The sequence below is a fragment of the Nyctereutes procyonoides genome, unplaced genomic scaffold, assembly GCF_905146905.1.
Source record: "Nyctereutes procyonoides isolate TBG_1078 unplaced genomic scaffold, NYPRO_anot_genome, whole genome shotgun sequence".
Taxonomy (NCBI): Eukaryota; Metazoa; Chordata; class Mammalia; order Carnivora; family Canidae; genus Nyctereutes; species Nyctereutes procyonoides.
In genome coordinates, this window is record NW_026575034.1 from 13,119,690 (window position 1) to 13,141,711 (window position 22,022).

The 22,022-nt window shown below is 42.0% G+C and overlaps 1 non-coding gene and 1 pseudogene across 1 annotated transcript; both read left to right on the top strand.

Moving 5' to 3' along the window:
- The first annotated feature begins 5,206 nt into the window (after positions 1–5,206).
- Positions 5,207–5,313, top strand: LOC129505161 (U6 spliceosomal RNA). Its single transcript, XR_008663471.1, has one exon. It is a non-coding gene; the product is annotated as a U6 spliceosomal RNA (small nuclear RNA).
- Positions 5,314–16,341: 11,028 nt separating this feature from the next.
- LOC129505109 (nucleolar and spindle-associated protein 1-like) lies at positions 16,342–17,672 on the top strand (annotated as a pseudogene).
- The last annotated feature ends 4,350 nt before the right edge of the window (positions 17,673–22,022 follow it).

Below are 22,022 nucleotides of genomic sequence, written 5' to 3' on the forward strand. Positions count from 1 at the left end.
CCGAGATCATGCCCTGAGCCGAAGGCAGATGCTCAACTGCTGAGCCACCCAGGTGCCCATCTGTTTTTCCTCTTTATCCCCCGTTTTAGCTAATGAATGAGTCACCCACACTTGAGCAAAATTGTCTTGATTGGTCTTTTGGGTCCTAGGACCTTACTCCAAGGGATCTGGGAGGAATCTCACCCACCAGTGCTCCTTGTAAGAGACAGACAAACCTCCAAAACAGGACACAGAACAAGTGGAGCCAGCGAGGCATAGACCCCATTAGCTGCCCTCTGGCAAAAATCGGGTGAATGCTGACAAGGCAGTCACACACACTTGAGTGACAACCTATAGAAGTCCAGACTCAACACACCATTGGAGAAAAAGAAGAAGTGAAAAAATACGAATTTGGTTGTGGTGGAGGCAGTAAGAGACCATTTCCCTTCGCTTCTCCTCCTCCCCAAGGAAACACTGAACAAGGCTGACGGTGGTGGGGGTGACCTCTCCCATAGGGCAGAGGGAAAGCTGTAAGTACCAGGCTGCCCCAGCTGGCAGAATGTGACTGGAGAAACCTGTTTGTCTCCATCAGCACTGGGAGGACTGAAATGGGAGCTCTAAGACGTGCGGGAGGGATGATATTAGAAAAGAGGCAGATAAAAAGTTCAAACCACCTTTAAAGGGATTGTGCTTGGGGACACCCGGATGGCTCAGCAGCTGAGCATCTGCCTTCGGCTCAGGGCGTGATCCTGAAGACCCCGATTGGGCTCCCTGCATGGAGCCTGCTTCTCCCTCTGCCTCTCTCTCTCTCTCTCTCTCTCTCTCTCTCTCTCTCTCTCTCTCAAGCTCCCAGTGCACTACTGCCAAACCCACACCTCAGGGCACTCTGCTGCAGGCTCCCTGTGCATGCTTTCAGGTGTGTTTGCTAGAGCTCTCTGCAGACAGCACCCTCAGAAAATAGTGGTTGGCAGGCGAGGAGAAACCACAAACTTGAGCTATAGCACCACCTTCTGGAAAATAGGAGAGGTTTCCAGTAACCAGCCTGGTGTATTTCAAGAACCAGAGAAAAACATGAAAACTTAAAAATCCTGCCATAGGACAGAGCTGGTTCAGCTTCACAAGCACAAAGGAAAAACTCAGATAATAATGCTGTAGAATATGACACCCCATCTGCTGAAGACAATGAGCACAGAGTTAAGGAATTCCTTCCTACTTTAAATAAAGAACATGAAAAAAATCAAAGAAATATGGCCTCATAAAAAGAAAATGACAAGTCTCTAGCAGCTGGGCTCAAAGGCACAGAATATTGTGATCTAACTTACAAAGAACTTAAAATAGCAGTTACGAAGGTTCAGTGAGTTATAGGAAAACTCAGAAAGTCAATTCAATGAAATCCAGAATAAAATATATGAACAAATATGAGTTAGTTTCCAAAAAGATTGAAATGATAGAAAAACATCAAAAAAACTTTGGAGCAGAGGAAGTCAATGAAGGAGATGAAGAATGCAATAGAGAGGCTCTGCACTGGGGCAGACTAGATGGAAGAACAAATACGTGCCTTGGAAGATAGGAATTTTGAAACAACGCAGTCAGAAAAAAATGAAAGAACATAGAATTTTAAAAAGCAAAGAAAACCTGCATGAACTATGGAAATTCATTGAAAGACAAAGATCAGAATAATTGGGGTTCCAGAGGGACATAGGGGAAGAGAATCTATTTAAAGAAATAATAGCAGAGAAAACATAGGGAAAGAGACCTGGACATACTAGTCCAGGAAGCTAATAAATCACCCTATTAGCTTAATGAAAAAAAGATCTTCTCCAAGACACATTGTAACGAAATTATCAAAAATAAAAAATTAACAATCCTAAATGCAGCCAAGGGGGAGGACAATGTAACCTACAAAGGAACCCTCCCTATTAAGCAATCTGTGGATTTTTCAGCAGAAATTCCATAGGTAGAGAGAGAGTGGAATGACATATTCAAAATGTTTAAAGATTAAAAATTGCCAGCCAAGAACATGTTATCTGACAAAGTTATTCTTCAGATATGAAGGAGAAATAAAGGCTTTCCCGACAGACAAAAGCTAAAGGAGTTCATCACCTCTAAACCTGCTCACATGAAATGCTGAAAGAAGTTCTCAAAGCTGAAATGAAAAGACAATGACCAACATGAAAATGTACGAAAGGGTGCAGCACACTGGTATAGGTAAAAAATGTAGTCAGATTTAGATAACTATTTTAACCACTCAATTATAAGTATAAAATGTAAAGGAAAATAGTAGGAAATATAACTATAGTACTATAAATTGTTGATGAATAAACAGCATAAAAAGAGGTAAATTGTGACATCAATAATATAAGAGGGAAGAGTAAATGTTGGAGCCTTTATCAGTGAACAAAGATAAGTTGCCGCCAGCCTAAAATGAACTGTCTTATCTGTAAGATGTGTTAATGCAAGCCCTGTGATAAACACAAAGCAAAAACCTAGAGTAGATTCACAAAAAACACAGAAAGGGAAAAAGACCCTACTAACATGAAAAATAACCAATTTACAAAAGTAGGCAGAAACAGAAAAGGAAACAATGGAGATACCAAAAAAAAAAAAAACCACAAAACACAAACACAGAAACCAATTAATAAGTTGGCATTAGGGGATCCCTGGGTGGCTCAGTGGTTTGGGACCTTCCTTCAGCCCAGGGCATGATCCTGGGGTCCCGGGATCGACTCCCACGTCGTGTTCCTTGCTTAGAGCCTGCTTCTCCCTCTGCCTGTGTTTCTCTCTCTCTCTCTCTCTCTCTCTCTTTCTCTCTCTCTCTCTCATAAATGAATAAAATCTTTTTAAAAAATAAATAAGTTGGCATTAATGGTCCTTAATATCAATAATTACTCTAAATGTATTTGGATTGAATACACCAACTAAAGGCACAGAGTAGATGATGGATTAAAAAACAATAGCAACAACTATATGCCACCTACAAGAGACTCATGTAGATCTTAAGGACACACACAGAATCAAAAACAAGAGAGGTGCCTGAGTGGCACAGCCGGTTAAAACTCTTGATTTCTGCTCAGGTCATGATCTGAGGGTTCTGGGATCAAGCCCCATGTCAGGCTCCCCCATCAGTGGAGAGTCCTTTCCCTCTCCCTCAATTACCCCCTCCTCCCCCACCTCCTGTAGGCCCTTCTCCCAGAGGCTGTTTCAGTCTCTTTCTCTCTCTCTCTCTCTCAAATAAAATCTTAAAAAATAATAATAATCAAAGTCAAGAGATGGGGGTGCCTAGGTTGCTCAGGTGGTTGGGCATCTGCTTTTGGCTGAGGTCATGATCCTGGGGTCCTAGGATCAAGTCCTAATTCGGGCTCCTTGCTCAGAGAAGAGTCTGCTTCTCCCTCTCCCACTCTGTCTGCTTCAAATGTGCTCTCTCTCTCTCTCTCTCTCTCTTTGTCAAATAGATAAATAGATCTTTAAAGAAAATTAACAAAGTCAAGGGATGGAAAAAAGATTTTCCATGTAAGTGGAAACTGAAAGAAATGTTAGCTATACTGATATCAGACAAAATAAACTTTAAGTCAAAAATAGTTTCAAGCAGCAAAAATGGCTCTTATATAATGATAAAGGGATCAATTCATTAACAAAATATAACAATCATAAAAATAGGGATCCCTGGGTGGCGCAGTGGTTTGGCGCCTGCCTTTGGCCCAGGGCGCGATCCTGGAGACCCGGGCTCCCGGTGCATGGGGCCTGCTTCTCCCTCTGCCTATGTCTCTGCCTCTCTCTCTCTCTCTCTCTCTCTCTCTCTGTGTGACTATCATAAATAAAAATTAAAAAATTAAATTAAATTTAAAAAAAGACAATCATAAAAATATATACACCTAATGTCAGAGCACCTAACTATACTAAGTGAATACTAACAGATATGAAAGGAGTAATAGAGATGATACAATAATAGTTGAGGACTTCAATATCCCACCTTCAACAATGGATAGATAATCTACACAGATCATCAACAAGGAAAAAATAGACTTGAACCAAACTGTAGACTAAATGGACCTAACACACAACTCTAGAATATTCCATCTAACAGCAGCAGAGTACAGAGCCCAGAATTAAACCCCAGCATATATAGTCAACTAATACTTGATAAGGGAGCCAAGAATATCCAATGAGGAAAAGAAAGATAAGATAGTCTCTTGAACAAAAGGTGTTGAGAAAAGTGATTAACCACCATATGCAGAAAAAGGATACTGGAACTCTATTTTACATCACTCACTAAAATTAACTCCAGGTGGAAAAAAAAGACTTAAGCAATAAGACCTCACCATAAGAACCCAGGAAAGAAGCTCTCCAACATTGCTCTTGCCAATGACTTTTTGGGTACGTAACCAAAAGCACAAACAAAAGCAAAAATCAATGAATCACTCACTAAAATTAACTCCAGGTGGAAAAAAAAGACTTAAGCAATAAGACCTCACCATAAGAACCCAGGAAAGAAGCTCTCCAACATTGCTCTTGCCAATGACTTTTTGGGTACGTAACCAAAAGCACAAACAAAAGCAAAAATCAAATTTTAAAGCTCCTACACTGCAAAGAAACAATTAACAACAAAAAAAAAAAGGCAACCTACAGAATGGGAAAGAATATTTGCAAACCACATATCAGATAAGCAGTCAATAAACTAAATTTATAAAGAACTCCTACAGTGCACCAGCAACAAAAAAAATCCAATCAAAAAAATGGAAAGAGAATTAAATATAGACATTTTTCCAAAAAAATATTCACATGGCTAACAGGTATATGAAAAGGTGCTCGACATCACTAATCATAAGGGAAATAAATGCAAATCAAAACCACAATGAGTTATCACCACACACCTATAAGAATGGTTATCATCGAGAAGAAAGGATATAACAAATGGTAAGAATGTGGAGGAAAGAACCATTGCAGCCAGCCCAGGTGGCTCAGCGGTTTAGCACTGCCTTCAGCCCAGGACCTGATCCTGGAGACCCGGGATCGAGTCCCACATCGGGCTCCCTGCATGGAGCCTGCTTCTCCCTCTGCCTGTGTCTCTGCCTCTGTGTGTGTGTGTGTGTGTGTGTGTGTGTGTGTGTGTGTGTGTCATAAATAAATAAATAAAATCTTTAAAAAAAATGTGCACTATTGTTGGGAATGTAAATTGGTCTAGCCACTATGGAAAACAGTCTGAAGGTCCTTCAAGAAATTAAAAATAGTGCTCGCTTAAGCAGCACATATACTAAAATTGGAATGATACAGAGAAGATTAGCATGGCCCCTGCACAAGGATGACACGCAAATTTGTGAAGTGTTCCATATTTTTTGATGGCAAAGAGGGAAACTGAGGAAAAAAGAGACAAACAATTAAAAGACCATGAAGATAGATTAAGGGAAATAAACGACAGCCTGAGGAAGAAAAACCTACGTTTAATTGGGGTTCCCGAGGGCGCCGAAAGGGACAGAGGGCCAGAATATGTATTTGAACAAATCATAGCTGAAAACTTTCCTAATCTGGGAAGGGAAACAGGCATTCAGATCCAGGAAATAGAGAGATCCCCCCCTAAAATCAACAAAAACCGTTCAACACCTCGACATTTAATAGTTAAGCTTGCAAATTCCAAAGATAAAGAGAAGATCCTTAAAGCAGCAAAAGACAAGAAATCCCTGACTTTTATGGGGAGGAGTATTAGGGTAACAGCAGACCTCTCCACAGAGATCTGGCAGGCCAGAAAGGGCTGGCAGGATATATTCAGGGTCCTAAATGAGAAGAACATGCAACCAAGAATACTTTATCCAGCAAGGCTCTCATTCAAAATGGAAGGAGAGATAAAGAGCTTCCAAGACAGGCAGGAACTGAAAGAATATGTGACCTCCAAACCAGCTCTGCAAGAAATTTTAAGGGGGACTCTTAAAATTCCCCTTTAAGAAGAAGTCCAGTGGAACAATCCACAAAAACAAGGACTGAATAGATATCATGATGACACTAAACTCATATCTCTCAATAGTAACTCTGAACGTGAACGGGCTTAATGACCCCATCAAAAGGCGCGGGGTTTCAGACTGGATAAAAAAGCAGGACCCATCTATTTGCTGTCTACAAGAGACTCATTTTAGACAGAAGAACACCTACAACCTGAAAATAAAAGGTTGGAGTACCATTTACCATTCAAATGGTCCTCAAAAGAAAGCAGGGGTAGCCATCCTTATATCAGATAAACTAAAATTTACCCCGAAGACTGTAATGAGAGATGAAGAGGGACACTATATCATACTTAAAGGATCTATCCAACAAGAGGACTTAACAATCCTCAATATATATGCCCCGAATGTGGGAGCTGCCAAATATTTAAATCAATTAATAACCAAAGTGAAGAAATACTTAGATAATAATACACTTGGTGACTTCAATCTAGCTCTTTCTACCCTCGATAGGTCTTCTAAGCACAACATCTCCAAAGAAACGAGAGCTTTAAATGATACACTGGACCAGATGGATATCACAGATATCTACAGAACTTTACATCCAAACTCAACTGAATACACATTCTTCTCAAGTGCACATGGAACTTTCTCCAGAATAGACCACATACTGGGTCACAAATCGGTTCTGAACCGATACCAAAAGATTGGGATCATCCCCTGCATATTCTCAGACCATAATGCCTTGAACTTAGAACTAAATCACAAGAAGTTTGGAAGGACCTCAAACACGTGGAGGTTAAGGACCATCCTGCTAAAAGATGAAAGGGTCAACCAGGAAATTAAGGAAGAATTAAAAAGATTCATGGAAACTAATGAGAATGGAGATACAACCGTTCAAAATCTTTGGGATGCAGCAAAAGCAGTCCTAAGGGGGAAATACATCGCAATACAAGCATCCATTCAAAAACTGGAAAGAAACTCAAATACAAAGCTAACCTTACACATAAAGGAGCTAGAGAAAAAACAGCAAATAGATCCTACACCCAGCAGAAGAAGAGAGTTAATTAAGATTCAAGCAGAACTCAACGAAATCGAGACCAGAAGAACTGTGGAACAGATCAACAAAACCAGGAGTTGGTTCTTGGAAAGAATTAATAAGATAGATAAACCATTAGCCAGCCTTATTAAAAAGAAGAGAAAGAAGACTCAAATTACTAAAATCATGAATGAGAAAGGAGAGATCACTACCAACACCAAGGAAATACAAACAATTTTAAAAACATATTATGAACAACTATACGCCAATAAATTAGGCAATCTAGAAGAAATGGATGCATTCCTGGAAAGCCACAAACTACCAAAACTGGAACAGGAAGAAATAGAAAACCTGAACAGGCCAATAACCAGGGAGGATATTGAAGCAGTCATCAAAACCTCCCAAGACACAAAAGTCCAGGGCCAGATGGCTTCCCAGGGGAATTCTATCAAACATTTAAAGAAGAAACCATACCTATTCTACTAAAGCTGTTTGGAAAGATAGAAAGAGATGGAGTACTTCCAAATTCGTTCTATGAGGCCAGCATCACCTTAATTCCAAAACCAGACAAAGACCCCACCAAAAAGGAGAATTACAGACCAATATCCCTGATGAACATGGATGCAAAAATTCTCAACAAGATACTAGCCAATAGGATCCGATAGTACATTAAGAAAATTATTCACCATGACCAAGTAGGATTTATCCCCGGGACACAAGGCTGGTTCAACACTCGTAAAACAATCAATGTGATTCATCATATCAGCAAGAGAAAAACCAAGAACCATATGATCCTTTCATTAGATGCAGAGAAAGCATTTGACAAAATACAGCATCCATTCCTGATCAAAACTCTTCAGAGTGTAGGGATAGAGGGAACATTCCTCAACATCTTAAAAGCCATCTACGAAAAGCCCACAGCAAATATCATTCTCAATGGGGAAGCACTGGGAGCCTTTCCCCTAAGATCAGGAACAAGACAGGGATGTCCACTCTCACCACTGCTATTCAACATAGTACTGGAAGTCCTAGCCTCAGCAATCAGACAACAAAAAGACATTAAAGGCATTCAAATTGGCAAAGAAGAAGTCAAACTCTCCCTCTTCGCTGATGACATGATACTCTACATAGAAAACCCAAAAGCCTCCACCCCAAGATTGCTAGAACTCATACAGCAATTTGGTAGCGTGGCAGGATACAAAGTCAATGCCCAGAAATCAATAGCATTTCTATACACTAACAATGAAACTGAAGAAAGAGAAATTAAGGAGTCAATCCCATTTACAATTGCACCCAAAAGCATAAGATACCTAGGAATAAACCTAACCAAAGAGGTAAAGAATCTATACCCTAAAAACTATAGAACACTTCTGAAAGAAATTGAGGAAGACACAAAGAGATGGAAAAATATTCCATGCTCATGGATTGGCAGAATTAATATTGTGAAAATGTCAATGTTACCCAGGGCAATTTACACGTTTAATGCAATCCCTATCAAAATACCATGGACTTTCTTCAGAGAGTTAGAACAAATTATTTTAAGATTTGTGTGGAATCAGAAAAGACCCCGAATAGCCAGGGGAATTTTAAAAAAGAAAACCATATCTGGGGGCATCACAATGCCAGATTTCAGGTTGTACTACAAAGCTGTGGTCATCAAGACAGTGTGGTACTGGCACAAACACAGACACATAGATCAATGGAACAGAATAGAGAACCCAGAAGTGGACCCTGAACTTTATGGTCAACTAATATTCGATAAAGGAGGAAAGACTATCCATTGGAAGAAAGACAGTGTCTTCAATAAATGGTGCTGGGAAAATTGGACATCCACATGCAGAAAAATGAAACTAGACCACTCTCTTTCACCATACACAAAGATAAACTCAAAATGGATGAAAGATCTTAATGTGAGACAAGATTCCATCAAAATCCTAGAGGAGAACACAGGCAATACCCTTTTTGAACTCAGCCACAGTAACTTCTTGCAAGATACATCCACGAAAGCAAAAGAAACAAAAGCAAAAATGAACTATTGGGACTTTCTCAAGATAAGAAGCTTTTGCACAGCAAAGGATACAGTCAACAAAACTCAAAGACAACCTACAGAATGGGAGAAGATATTTGCAAATGACGTATCAGATAAAGGGCTAGTTTCCAAGATCTATAAAGAACTTATTAAACTCAACACCAAAGGGATCCCTGGATGGCTCAGCGGTTTGGCGCCTGCCTTTGGCCCAGGTCGTGATCCTGGAGCCCCGGGATTGAGTCCCATGTCAGGCTCCCGGCATGGAGCCTGCTTCTCCTTCCGCCTGTGTTTCTGTCTCTCTCTCTCTCTCTTCCTATGTCTATCATGAATAAATAAATAAAATAAAATCTTTAAAAAAATAAATAAACTCAACACCAAAGAAACAAACAATCCAGTCATGAAATGGGCAAAAGACATGAGAAATCTCACAGAGGAAGGCATAGACATGGCCAACATGCACATGAGAAAATGCTCTGCATCACTTGCCATCAGGGAAATACAAATCCAAACCACAATGAGATACCACCTCACACCAGTGAGAATGGGGAAAATTAACAAGGCAGGAAGCCACAAATGTTGGAGAGGATGCGGAGAAAAGGGAACCCTCTTACACTGTTGGTGGGAATGTGAACTGGTGCAGCCACTCTGGAAAACTGTGTGGAGGTTCCTCAAAGAGTTAAAAATAGACCTGCCCTACGACCCAACAATTGCACTGTTGGGGATTTACCCCAAAGATTCAGATGCAATGAAACGCCGGGACACCTGCACCCCAATGTTTATAGCAGCAATGTCCACAATAGCCAAACTGTGGAAGGAGCCTCGGTGTCCATCGAAAGATGAATGGATAAAGAAGATTTGGTTTATGTATACAGTGGAATATTACTCAGCCATTAGAAACAACAAATACCCACCATTTGCTTCAACGTGGATGGAACTGGAGGGTATTATGCTGAGTGAAGTAAGTCAATCGGAGAAGGACAAACATTGTATGTTCTCATTCATTTGGGGAATATGAATAATAGTGAAAGGGAATATAAGGGAAGGGAGAAGAAATGTGTGGGAAATATCAGAAAGGGAGACAGAACATAAAGACTCCTAACTCTGGGAAACGAACTAGGGGTGGTGGAAGGGGAGGAGGGCGGGGGGTTGGGGTGAATGGGTGACGGGCACTGAGGGGGACACTTGACGGGATGAGCACTGGGTGTTATTCTGTATGTTGGTAAATTGAACACCAATAAAAAATAAATTTATTATAAAAAAAGAAATTAAAAATAGCAGTACCATGTGATCTAGCATTCTAGGTATACATCCAAATGAAATGAAAACCCGTTATCAAAGAGATGCATGCACTTCTATATTTATTTCAGTGCTATTTACAATAGTCAAGATATGAAAACAACCCAAGTATCTATTAATCGATGAATAGATAAAAGAAATTGTGTGTGTATGTCCGTGTGTATACACACACACACAATGGAATACTATTCAGCTATAAGAATAAAGGAAATTCTGCGTTTGAGGGCACCATGCTAAGAGAAAGAAGTTAACAGAAAAAAACAAAAATTACATGATATCCTTTATGTATGGAATCCAAATAAATTATAAGAAAATAAAAAGAAAGCAGATAAATAAGTCATGGAGGCCTAATACACAGTGCAGAGATTATAAACATATAAACATTAAACTTGACAAGAAACTAAATTTTTAATTGTTCTCGCCACTAGAAACAATGATAATGATAATAGTCACCTGGGTGGCTCAGTCAGTTAAGCATCTGATTATGGCTCAGGTCATGATCCCAGGTCCTGGGATGGAGCCATGTTTGGCTCCCTGCTTAGTGGAGTCAGCTTCTCCCTCTCCCCGCACCCCCCCACACACACACCCCTGCTCATGCTGTCTCTTGGTATCTCTCTTTCTCTCTCTCAAATGAATAAATAAAATATCTCTCTAAAAAAAAAAGAAAGAAATTATAATAATGTAATAATAGAGATATTAGCTAGCACTGCAATGGCAATTGTATTGCAATATAAATGTATCAAACCAATGTCCTTACACCTTAAACTTATACTATATTATGTGTCATTTATATCTCAGTTTTTTTAGTAAGTAAATAAATAAATACAACCTGGTATCCTGGAACATAAAAAGGATATTAGTAGGAAAACTAGGGTAAAATTTGGATAAATTCTATAGTTAATTTTACTATACCAATATTATTTTAATAAATTAAATATATGTATATTAATAATATATATATAATTTTAATATATGGACAGTGGTTGTGAAACATATTAATACCAGGACAAGCTGGGATAGGGTAGACAGAAATTCTCTGTACTATCTTTGCAACCGTTTTGTAAAAGTAAATTTATTTCAGGATAAAAAGTTTAAAAAAAAATCCAGACCTAAAAAAAAAAAAAAAAACCTCAGACCTGATAGCAATGTCCATTTAGGGGGAGTCCAGCAGGGGTAGCAAGGAGGCTTTCCTGCTTTGGGGTTCATGAAGTCTTGGCCTGGCAGTGCATCTATAATGCTAATCTCTTCTGCATAGTGTTTTGGATTTTATTAAATGATTTCACATCCTTAAACTAACCTAATGTTTTCCATCAAGAGAAAGGATAGACAAGGAAGGTGCTTACTGTGTAGAGAATGAAAATGAGCTTCTCCCAGGACTTTCAGATAAAATGAGTAAATCCCACATTGAATGCTTGGGATTCGACATCTATAGAGACCAAGGTGTGGACTTGAAAGGAAACTGATCTTGAAGAAGACTGTGACATCATTAATTAACACACGCTAAGGAAAGAATCTGACAGGGGTGGCAGCCAAGTCCAGAAAACGGATACCAAAACACCATGAATCTGTCAGCATGTGTGCAGGAGGATGCAGAAGGAAGGAGGCCCCTAATTGCTTCCGAGTCCAAATGGTAGGTACAGAGAAATTCTCTCAGCCCTGCTGTGCTCTTTAGCCATCCTACATGATGAGGACTCCTGGCGCACACTGTGCACTGCTCTCTGGGATTGTATTATAGAGCACTTATTGTTTAAAGGCAGTAAATCTACTTGCCTCTTGAAGACAATGAGGTCTAGAATGAATAGGCAAGAGGGTGACTTCTATTTCCCCTTTTGGTAATTGCCCTGGGTAGGAAAACCTATTTTTTCTATTTAATATAATAATCTCAAGCAAAATATTAGGCTACGTAGTTTTTGTTTTATTGAAGTACAATTAACATACAATGTTATATTAGTTTCAGGTATACAATAAGTTGTTTTGAACTGGGTACACAATTTTATCTCATTCAACATTTGCTGAATATCTGCTATATGCTAGACACAAAGCTAGGTGCAAGTGACAATACCGCCATCAGTGTCACACATACTCCAGTGTGGAAATAGCACATAATACAGATTTAAGCTGATAAATGGGTTGACAGTGTTTCATTTGAGATATGAACAAGTGCTTTAAAACACAGAAGAGGGATTATTTCCTTTGCAGGGAGGAATGGAAAAAGTAGGAGGTGCCATCCAACCTGAGCCTTAAAATCTTAGAGAGAAGATGAACATTTTGGAAAATGGGTCCATATATAAAATGGCTCAGAAATAAAAACAGAGGGATCCCTGAATGGCTCAGCAGTTTAGCACCTGCCTTTGTCCCAGGGCATGATCCTGGAGTCCCTGGATTGAGTCCCACATTGGGCTCCCCACAGGGAGCGTGCTTCTCCCTCTGCCTATGTCTCTGCCTCTCTCTCTCTCTCTCTCTCTCTCTCTGTGTGTGTGTGTGTGTCTCTCATAAATACATAAATAAAATATTAAAAAAGAAAGAAAGAAAGAAGAGAAGAGAAAAAAGAAAGAAAAACAGAGTGGGCCTGCCTTAGTTGTAACTCACAGTTCCAGGCCCTGGGGAACCAGTGATGTCTTGTTCCCAGTTTCAGGGGAGCTTTTGTGCTCTGAGATTCAGTCTTAAGGTGCTCCTTTAACACATCTGAGTTACATTCACACCCTTCTTCATTTTCCTCAGTGTGCATATATGCTGCTAATTTGGGATTTTCCTGTTTCCAGCAGCACACTGTGTCCAGAAACAACATTTCTTCCAGCTGACCTAGTCCATGGGACCCAGTCCACCCCTAGGTGCTCTCACACTGTTCTCATTGCCCTGGCTTTTCCTGCCCTTTGCCCTTGACCAAGATAGTCCAGTGCATCCTGGTTTGGAAGGCTTCCATCAGGGGAGTGGCTATGGTCCAATTCTCTTTCCTCACAGAGATATCCTCCTTGTATATTCCAGCTGATATGGTCTCATGAACTTGAACACACAGGGCAAAGGAAGAGTGATATTGCTGTGACATCTGAGCTGCAGACCGTGTATGGCCATGTGCACATACTTATCTCTGCTCCTAGGATGGACACACCTTGTGGAAGAAACATGGGATTCACCTTGTTTATGGTGAAAATAAATCTCCATTGGAGAAGTGAATTAATGATGGATAAATAAACAGGATAACCCTATGCACATCCCTCTGACTGGAAAAGTTTAGTAACATGAAAACCTCCCCTGGTGGGGGGGGTGGGGGTGCTTCTTCTCTTTGCTCAAGAGTTCTGGATCCCAGGAAGGCACCAGTGAGAATTGATATCAGACATCTTATCTTGGACTCTCCCATACTACCTGATCTCAGAGCAAGAGTTTGAAAAACCAAGTACTTCTCTCTTAAGCTGAATAGAAGTAAGGCTGTAAGGAATTGGGAGACTAGGACAGAGCAGGACCGAGTGTCTGGAGAGAGGGTGAGGAGAGGGGAGGAGGAAGAAGGTTGTATAGGAAAGCAGGAAAGAGGGAGTTCCCCATCACCTGCCCTGGGGCCATTCCTCATCGAAAATCCCACCCTGGAGCCTGGAATATTTTCTGCAGGGCTCCGATTAGAACAAGCAACGTGGCTTGTGCCATTGTCTGACAGACCAATGCCAGGGCAGCCCAAGATCACTGGGATCATTTAGTCTGCAGGATCCATTAGGGCCATCAGCAGGAGGGGACAGAAAATTTTGTGGCAAGTGGCTAAGGGGTGTGGCTTGACTACAGCTTCAGCAACAGCCCTAGGACAGGGAGGAGACACCTGGGAGACTGGAAGATAAGGAGGGAGGGGCAGGGCAACACAGATCTGGGTGGCCCTCATGCTTGCCCCTCAGGAGTTTCTAATACACTGATTCTCAACCTTGAATGCTCATTGGAATCTCCTGGAACTTTACAAAATCCTGATACTCAGGTTCCACCATCTCCTCCAAATTTGGACTTAAATTAGTCTGGCTTATGGCACCAGGGTTAAGATACTCCAGGGGAGGAGACTGGAAGGGAATGGAGAGATTTTTGTCACTTCAGAGTAGACAGCTGGAAGGACCCTGTAGAGCACAGCTTCTCTAGTGAAGCAACAGACCAAGAGGGAAAGGATTAGTTACAAATACAGGGCCACAGCTTTTATCTCAAATACTTTCCAGGTCAAGTACTTTTCTCATTTACCGTCCTTCCTCCACTTACAGTCACATGGCCTTGGTCAGATCTCATTTCCTTCACCTGTAAAATGGGTGTTGTCATCTATTCTACTTATTTCCTATTATTGCCACGAATATCAGGGTTGATGAAGATGTAAGTCTAAGGGAGGAAAAACAAGAAATAGAAGAGATGTGTTTTAAGGTTTAGGACTTGAGAGGAGATTGTCTAAATGACAGTGGTGGGATAGAAATTGATATTTTAAAAAAAAAGAAATTGATATTTTAAAAATGGATTTTCAAAGCTTTCTAAGCTATGTTTTCTTGCCCAAGGGGCTGCTGTAGTGAGGTCCCTAGTCAGGATGCATCTCCCTAGATGGAGTCAAATCCTGTCTTATTTGTCCTCTAGGGAGCCAATGTCATGAATCTTTATGCTCTCCCTCTACCCCAGAGGCCACCTAGTCTAGAGCTAATGTATCTCTAGTTCATAGTCAATTGTTGCTGGGGCAGCCTGCGTGGCTTAGCGGTTTAGCACCACCTTCAGCCCAGGGCGTGATCCTGGAGACCCGGGATTGAGTCCCACGTCAGGCTCCCTGCATGGAGCCTGCTTCTCCCTCTGCCTGAATCTCTGCCTCTCTCTCCTTCTGTGTCTCTCATGAATAAATAAATTTCTAAAATCTTTTTTAACAAATTCTATTTAAAAAGAAAAAAAAATAATTGTTGCTAGATGAATGAGTACATGAAATTAGAAACAACCAGTATGGAATTGTGACTAAAAGGAAGGAGAATTATAGGAAAAATAACGAGAGGGAGTGTGGAAGTAAAAATTTGATTTTTGCCTTGGAGGAGAGACAAGCATTTTTATGTCTCTGGAGGAGAAGGCAGAAAGAGGGAAATGTCTGATGTAAAGTGGAATAATTAAAAATGCAAATCCCTTGAGCCCATTTTAAATGAAAAATCCGGGCAGCCTGGGTGGCTCAGCTGTTTGGCACCACCTACAGCCCAGGACCTGATCCTGGAGTCCCGGAATCGAGTCCCACGTTAGGCTCTCTGCATGGAGCCTGCTTCTTCCTCTGCCTGTGTCTCTGCCTCTCTCTCTCTCTCTCTCTCTCTCTCTCAGTGTCTCTCATGAATAAATAAATAAAATCTTTAAAAAAAATCCCATTGAAGAATTAAAATATTTGACACCTAAAAATTCTGGTTCCCAGTTAACTTTTTTTCTATCAGTTTATGAACTTTTATACTATATTGCAAATCCTTTTTATCCATGTTCGTGTAAACTGAGCTCAGTGAGCAGAGGGGAGTAGATCTTGATCCGTATTATATCCCAGTGCCGAATACAAAATAAAGGCCACATAATTAATGAATAAATGTATGTATTGATTTTCTTTCTAGGTGATATGGATGCCCTGGAGAAGCATCCTCATCCAATAAAGGGGTAAGAACAAAACAATGAAAAAAAGAGGACACATGTAGGTAGAGGAGTGTGTCAGTGCCAAGTGAAAATTTACCAGCTTCATGGGACATTTACCAGCATTTCATTCTACTTGTGTCACTTGCTCATAAGGGCAAATTTATGATATTTTTATATATCAGAATAAATTCTTATATATTATGCATAATAATCCATTTCTGGGGACACCTGGGTGGCTCAGCAGTTGAGCATCTTGCCTTTGACTCAGGGCGTGATCCTGGAGTCCAGGATCGAGTCCCATATTGGGCTCCCTGCGGGAAGCCTACTTCTCCCTCTGCCTGTGTCTCTGCCTCTCTCTGTCTCTCATGAATAAATAAATAAAATCTTTAAAAAATAATAATCCGGGTGCCTGAGTTTTGAACTGCTTTGCTGAGTGTAGGGTACGCGTCCTCTGCGTGGTCGCCTGGATGCAGCTCGCCATGGCCATACCCTCCCTTGAGGAGCTTGACTTGACTCCTTCAAGTATAGCAACCTGCAGAACTTGGCCAAGAGTCTGGGCTTCCGGGCTGACCTGAGGGCAGACAAGTTGTTAAAAGCCTTGAAAGCCTACCTTAAAGAAGAGCAAAAAAACTGAGAGTCAGAATGGAAGTCCAACTTCTGCATCCTCTTGGGATGCGACTGAGATGCAGATCAGCAGCCAGGAACAAGCTAAGAGGGAGCCAGTTGGCCACATCACCAAAACAAGGAGAAGGTGCAAGAACCCTGACTCCCAGCAGGATCGTTCAGAGATGAAAATAAGTGATCACACTGAATTCCAGAATCAAGAGAAGCAGGAAAACCAGGATCTCAGAACTGTTGGAGAAGTTCCTTCACCACTAGATGAGAACCAAGGAGAGGAGAATGCAGTTTCCACAGGAAAAAGAAGAATAAATGATAATAAAGATTCAAAGGTACCTGCAGAAAGAAAGAAGCCTCTCTACGCAGATAGGTTTTCCAAACCTGGAAAATGTAAAAGAACTATAAGCACTACTCCAAACTTTAAGAAGCTTCATGAGGCTCGTTTTAAGGAAATGAAGACCATTGATCAATATATTGAGAGGAAAAAGAAACATTTTGAAGAACACAACTCATTTAATGACCTGAAGAAGCAGCTGGTCACCAAAGAAGTGGTGGTGACTCCAGTTCCTCTCCCTGGAAGGCTCCCTGAGGCTCGAACTCCCTCCAGCCAGCGCTGCTTGCAGGGCCAGCCCCTGGTCCCTACAGGCCAGAGCACCTTGTGTGGGAAAAGGTCCGCCAAGTGTTGCATTCTATTGGCAACTAAAATGAATGTCAGGTTTTCAGCTGCTACCAAAGATAATGAACATAAGCGTTCACTGACCAAGACTCCAGCCAGAAAGTCTCCACATGTGACCGCATGTGGGAGTACTCCAAAAGGCCAGGCTGTGCTGGGGACATGCAAGTTAAAGACAGTAAAGGGGAATTCTGCTTCTCTTGTTACCCCATTCAGGCGGACAACTGAGGCAGCACAGACTCCAGTCTCCAACAAGAAACTGGTGTTTGATCTCAAAGCAAGTCTGTCTTGTCCCCTCAACCATGAGCCACACAAAGGCAAACTGAAACCATGGGGTCAACCTAAAGAAAATAGTTCTCTCAAGCAACATGTCAACAGAGTTAGCTTCCACAAGAAAACTTACAAACAAACTCTTCTCCAGACCGGGAGGAACAACGGAAGCAGCATGAACAAAGACGAAAGGAGAAGAAAGCAAAGGTTTTGGGAGCTCGAAGAGGCCTCATTATGGCTGAAGATTAATTTTTTAGCATCCCGTAAATATTACTTCATTCTGAACCCTTTCTTTAATGTAAATATTTTTCTGTCTTCCTCACTTGAGTCAACACTTCCTTCTGCTGTTTGTTGTTCACTATGTAGTGTTGGTGGGTTCTTCACATGCTGCATCTCTGAAAAGACTTAATTAACCTTAACGCTCACAGATCCTTTGAAATGGTTTTTATGTAAGTGTCTGTACAATTCAGTTTTCTGAGACTCATCCTATATGTAACCTTGACCTAGATTTTTAATGTCCAGTTTCCTCTGCTGAATCCTCTTCTAGACAGACAGAAGCATTTACCTGATGGTAGGTAATTCTACAAGCTTTAGTAGAACTTGGACCAATAAAAAGCTGAGACAGCCACCCCTTCCTCCTCTAGAGAACCACGTAGTCTTACTGAAATGGGGAGCCATACACGTTGGTACTGGCATATTCTACCTATGTGATGTGTTTTTTTTTTTTATAAATTAATTTTTATTGGTGTTCAATTTACCAACATACAGAATAACACCCAGTGCTCATCCCGTCAAGTGTACCCCTCAGTGCCCGTCACCCATTCACCCCCACCCCCCACTCTCCTCCCCCTCCACCACCCCTAGTTCATTTCCCAGAGTTAGAAGTCTTTATGTTCTGTTTCCCTTTCTGATATTTCTCACACATTTCTTCTCCCTTCCCATATATTCCCTTTCGCTATTATTCATATTCCCCAAATGAATGAGAACATACACTGTTTGTCCTTCTCCGGTTACTGTGGCCAAGTTCAAAAAGGGTGTTGCCTGAGTTCTTCTCTGGGATTTTGATGGAATCTTGTCTCACATTTAGATCTTTCATCCATTTTGAGTTTATCTTTGTGTATGGTGCAAGAGAGTGGTCCAGTTTCATTCTTCTGCATGTGGATGTCCAATTTTCCCAGCACCATTTATTGAAGAGAGTGTCTTTCTTCTAGTGGATCGTCTTTCCTCCTTTATCGTATATTAGTTGAGCATAAAGTTCAGGGTCCACTTCTGGGTTCTCTGTTCTGTTCCATTGATCTATATGTCTGTTTTTGTGCCAGTACCACACTGTCTTGATGAACACAGCTTTGTAGTACAACCTGAAATCTGGCATTGTGATGCCCCCAGATATGGTTTTCTTTTTTTAAAATTCCCCTGGCTGTTTGGGGTCTTTTCTGATTCCACACAAATCTTAAAATAATTTGTTCTAAGTCTCTGAAGAAAGTCCATGGTATTTTGATAGGGATTGCATTATACGTGTAAATTGCCCTGGGTAACATTGACATTTTCACAATATTAATTCTGCCAATCCATGAGCATGGAATATTTTTCCATCTCTTTGTGTCTTCCTCAATTTCTTTCAGAAGTGTTCTGTAGTTTTTAGGGTATATTTTGAGACCCATTTGAATGGTAAATGGTTCTCCAACCTTTTATTTTCAGGTTGTAGGTGTCCTTCTGTCTAAAATGAGTCTCTTGTAGACAGCAAATAGATGGGTCCTGTTTTTTTATCCAGTCTGAAACTCTGCGCCTTTTGATGGGGTCATTAAGCCCATTCACGTTCAGAGTTACTTGAACTTCTTCTTAAAGGGGAGTTTTAAGAGTCCCCCTTAAAATTTCTTGCAGAGCTGGTTTGGAGGTCACATATTCTTTCAGTTCCTGCCTGTCTTGGAAGCTCTTTATCTCTCCTTCCATTTTGAATGAGAGCCTTGCTGGATAAAGTATTCTTGGTTGCATGTTCTTCTCATTTAGGACCCTGAATATATCCTGCCAGCCCTTTCTGGCCTGCCAGGTCTCTGTGGAGAGGTCTGCTGTTACCCTAATATTCCTCCCCATGAAAGTCAGGGACTTCTTGTCTCTTGCTGCTTTAAGGATCTTCTCTTTATCTTTGGAATTTGCAAGCTTCACTATTAGATGTCGAGGTGTTGAACGGTTTTTATTGATTTTAGGGGGGGATCTCTCTATTTCCTGGATCTGAATGCCTGTTTCCCTTCCCAGATTGGGAAAGTTTTCAGCTAGGATTTGTTCAAATACATATTCTGGCCCTCTGTCCCTTTCGGCGCCCTCGGGAACCCCAATTAAACGTAGGTTTTTCTTCCTCAGACTGTCATTTATTTGCCTTAATCTGTCTTCATGGTCCCTTAATTGATTGTCTCTTTTTTCCTCAGTTTCCCTCTTTGCCATTAACTTGTCTTCTATGTCACTCACTCGTTCTTCCACCTCGTTAACCCTCGTCGTTAGGACTTCTAGTTTGGATTGCATCTCATTCAATTGATTTTTAATTTCTGCCTGATTGGATCTAAATTCTGCAGTCATGAAGTCTCGTGAGGCCTTAATGCTTTTTTCTAGAGCCACCAGTAGCTGTATAATGGTGCTTCTGAATTGGCTTTCTGACATTGAAGTGTAATCCAGATTTTGTAACTCTGTGAGAAAGAGGGCTGTTTCTGATTCTTTCTTTTGAGGTGAGGTTTTCCTTCTAGTCATTTTGCTCAGTGCAGAGTGGCCAAAAACAAGCTGTATTGGAACACGGGGGAGTATCACTGGTCCCTCTAGCTGGTCTTCTGGGGGAGGGGCCTGCTGTGCTGATTTTCAGGTGTTAGCACTTGGGGGAGCTGCTCTGCCCCTGCCTGCTGCAGGGCTCAGCGGGGGTTGTTCACCCCGTGGGGCCCCAGGAGGAACAGCCCCAGTGGCTATGGCAGCTCTGGAAGCCTGGATTCAGCCTCCGCAGGAACTATGGGGCTCGGGGCTCTCGGCTCTCCGTCCGCAGGGCCTGGAGGCTCCGGGGCGGGGCCGCTGATCTGCTCAGCTCGGGGCAGGAGCGTCCTTGCTGTCCTGGGCCCTCCCGGCCTCTGCCTGTCCCGGGGGAGGCCGGATCCTGGGCTGTGTCCCGGCGCCCTGTGCTCCGGGGCCTGCGCTGGTGGATTCGCGCTCCCGCCCCGCAGCCCCCTCCGCGGAGCCGCTCCCGAGCCCCTCCGAGCTGCTCCGGTCGGTCCCCGCCGTGCGCGCTGCAGCCCTTAGGGAGCTCGGCGCACTCTCCCGGGGCGCAGGTGTCTGTTAGTGTCCCCGGGAGCCCGAGGGCATCCCCGCTCTCCTGGGTCCTGCTCCAACTCCCTGCGAGCCCCTTTCCGCCCGCCCGGGAAGGTTGGTGCAGCTCCTGCTCCTCCGGGACGGGGCTCTCCTGTCCTGGGGACACTCGCCCCGGCCTCAGCCCGGCTCCTCGCGGGCCCCTCCCCCTCGGAGGCCTTTTGTTCCTTTATTTCTCTTTCCCCGTCTTCCTACCTTGATAGAAGCGCGGACTCTTCTCACTGTAGCGTTCCAGCTGGTCTCTCTTTACATCTCAGGCCGAATTCGTAAATTTTCAGGATGGTTTGAAGGTTATCTAGGTAATTTGGTGGGGACAGGCGATTTGGGGACCCTGCTCTTCCGCCATCTTGCCCCTCCTCTTGTGATGTGTTTTTATTACCTATGCAGGCCTGCTCAGATCACTTGATGTAATCGCCATCTATCAATACATTCTTAAAAACTCAAATAATAATAATAATCCATTTCTCTAACATTTAAAACAAATATTTTTCCTGCTTTTTAAAATTTGTGACTAGTTTGTTCTTATATAGAAGTTAAGTATGAGCTTTCCATTCATGAATTTTCAAAGATTCATTCAGATACTATATCTAAACCTGTAAAAACTCTCAATTTACTTTGTAAAGTATATGACCACTGAGTTATATAATAAAGTTGTAATTTTTAAGTATACATCTTGAGTATAACTTGATGTTTCCCCAAACTGGTAACCCTGTGGCAGTTTAGGAATCTATATGTGAGAGATTTGCAGAGCAGTGTTGTTCAAAGGGAAGACAGGCTCCTGGAAGACAGGCTCCTTGTCTTGAAACTGTTGTGCCCAAGATTGCGAATCCGAGAAACCACCAAGGAGCCGACACCAGTGCAAACACATGAGGGTTTATTTACAAGCCCAAGCTTGGGTCCAAGTATACCCGGCACAGCAGAGCAGGGACTTGGACCCCGAGGTGGGTTTCAGCTTAGTTTTAAGGACTGGTCTAGGGGACATCCAGAAGGGGTGGAGCAATTCCTCAAGTTCTGTTTACATTTTGATATGGGGCCTTCAAGGGCATTGAGCTCTGTTCTCATTCTAATAGGGGCTTCCTGCCCTTGGCTTGGGCTCTGTTTTTATTCTAATATGGGGCTTTCTAGGACGTTAAGCTGTAAGCTGTTTTCTTCCTGTAACTGAAGTAAGGTAAAGTTCAGCTCTTATTCGCAGGGGCCTGGGATGGCTGTACTTGTGATAACGCTGAACTTAAAGTGGAATGGCCTTAATTTTCTCAGCCT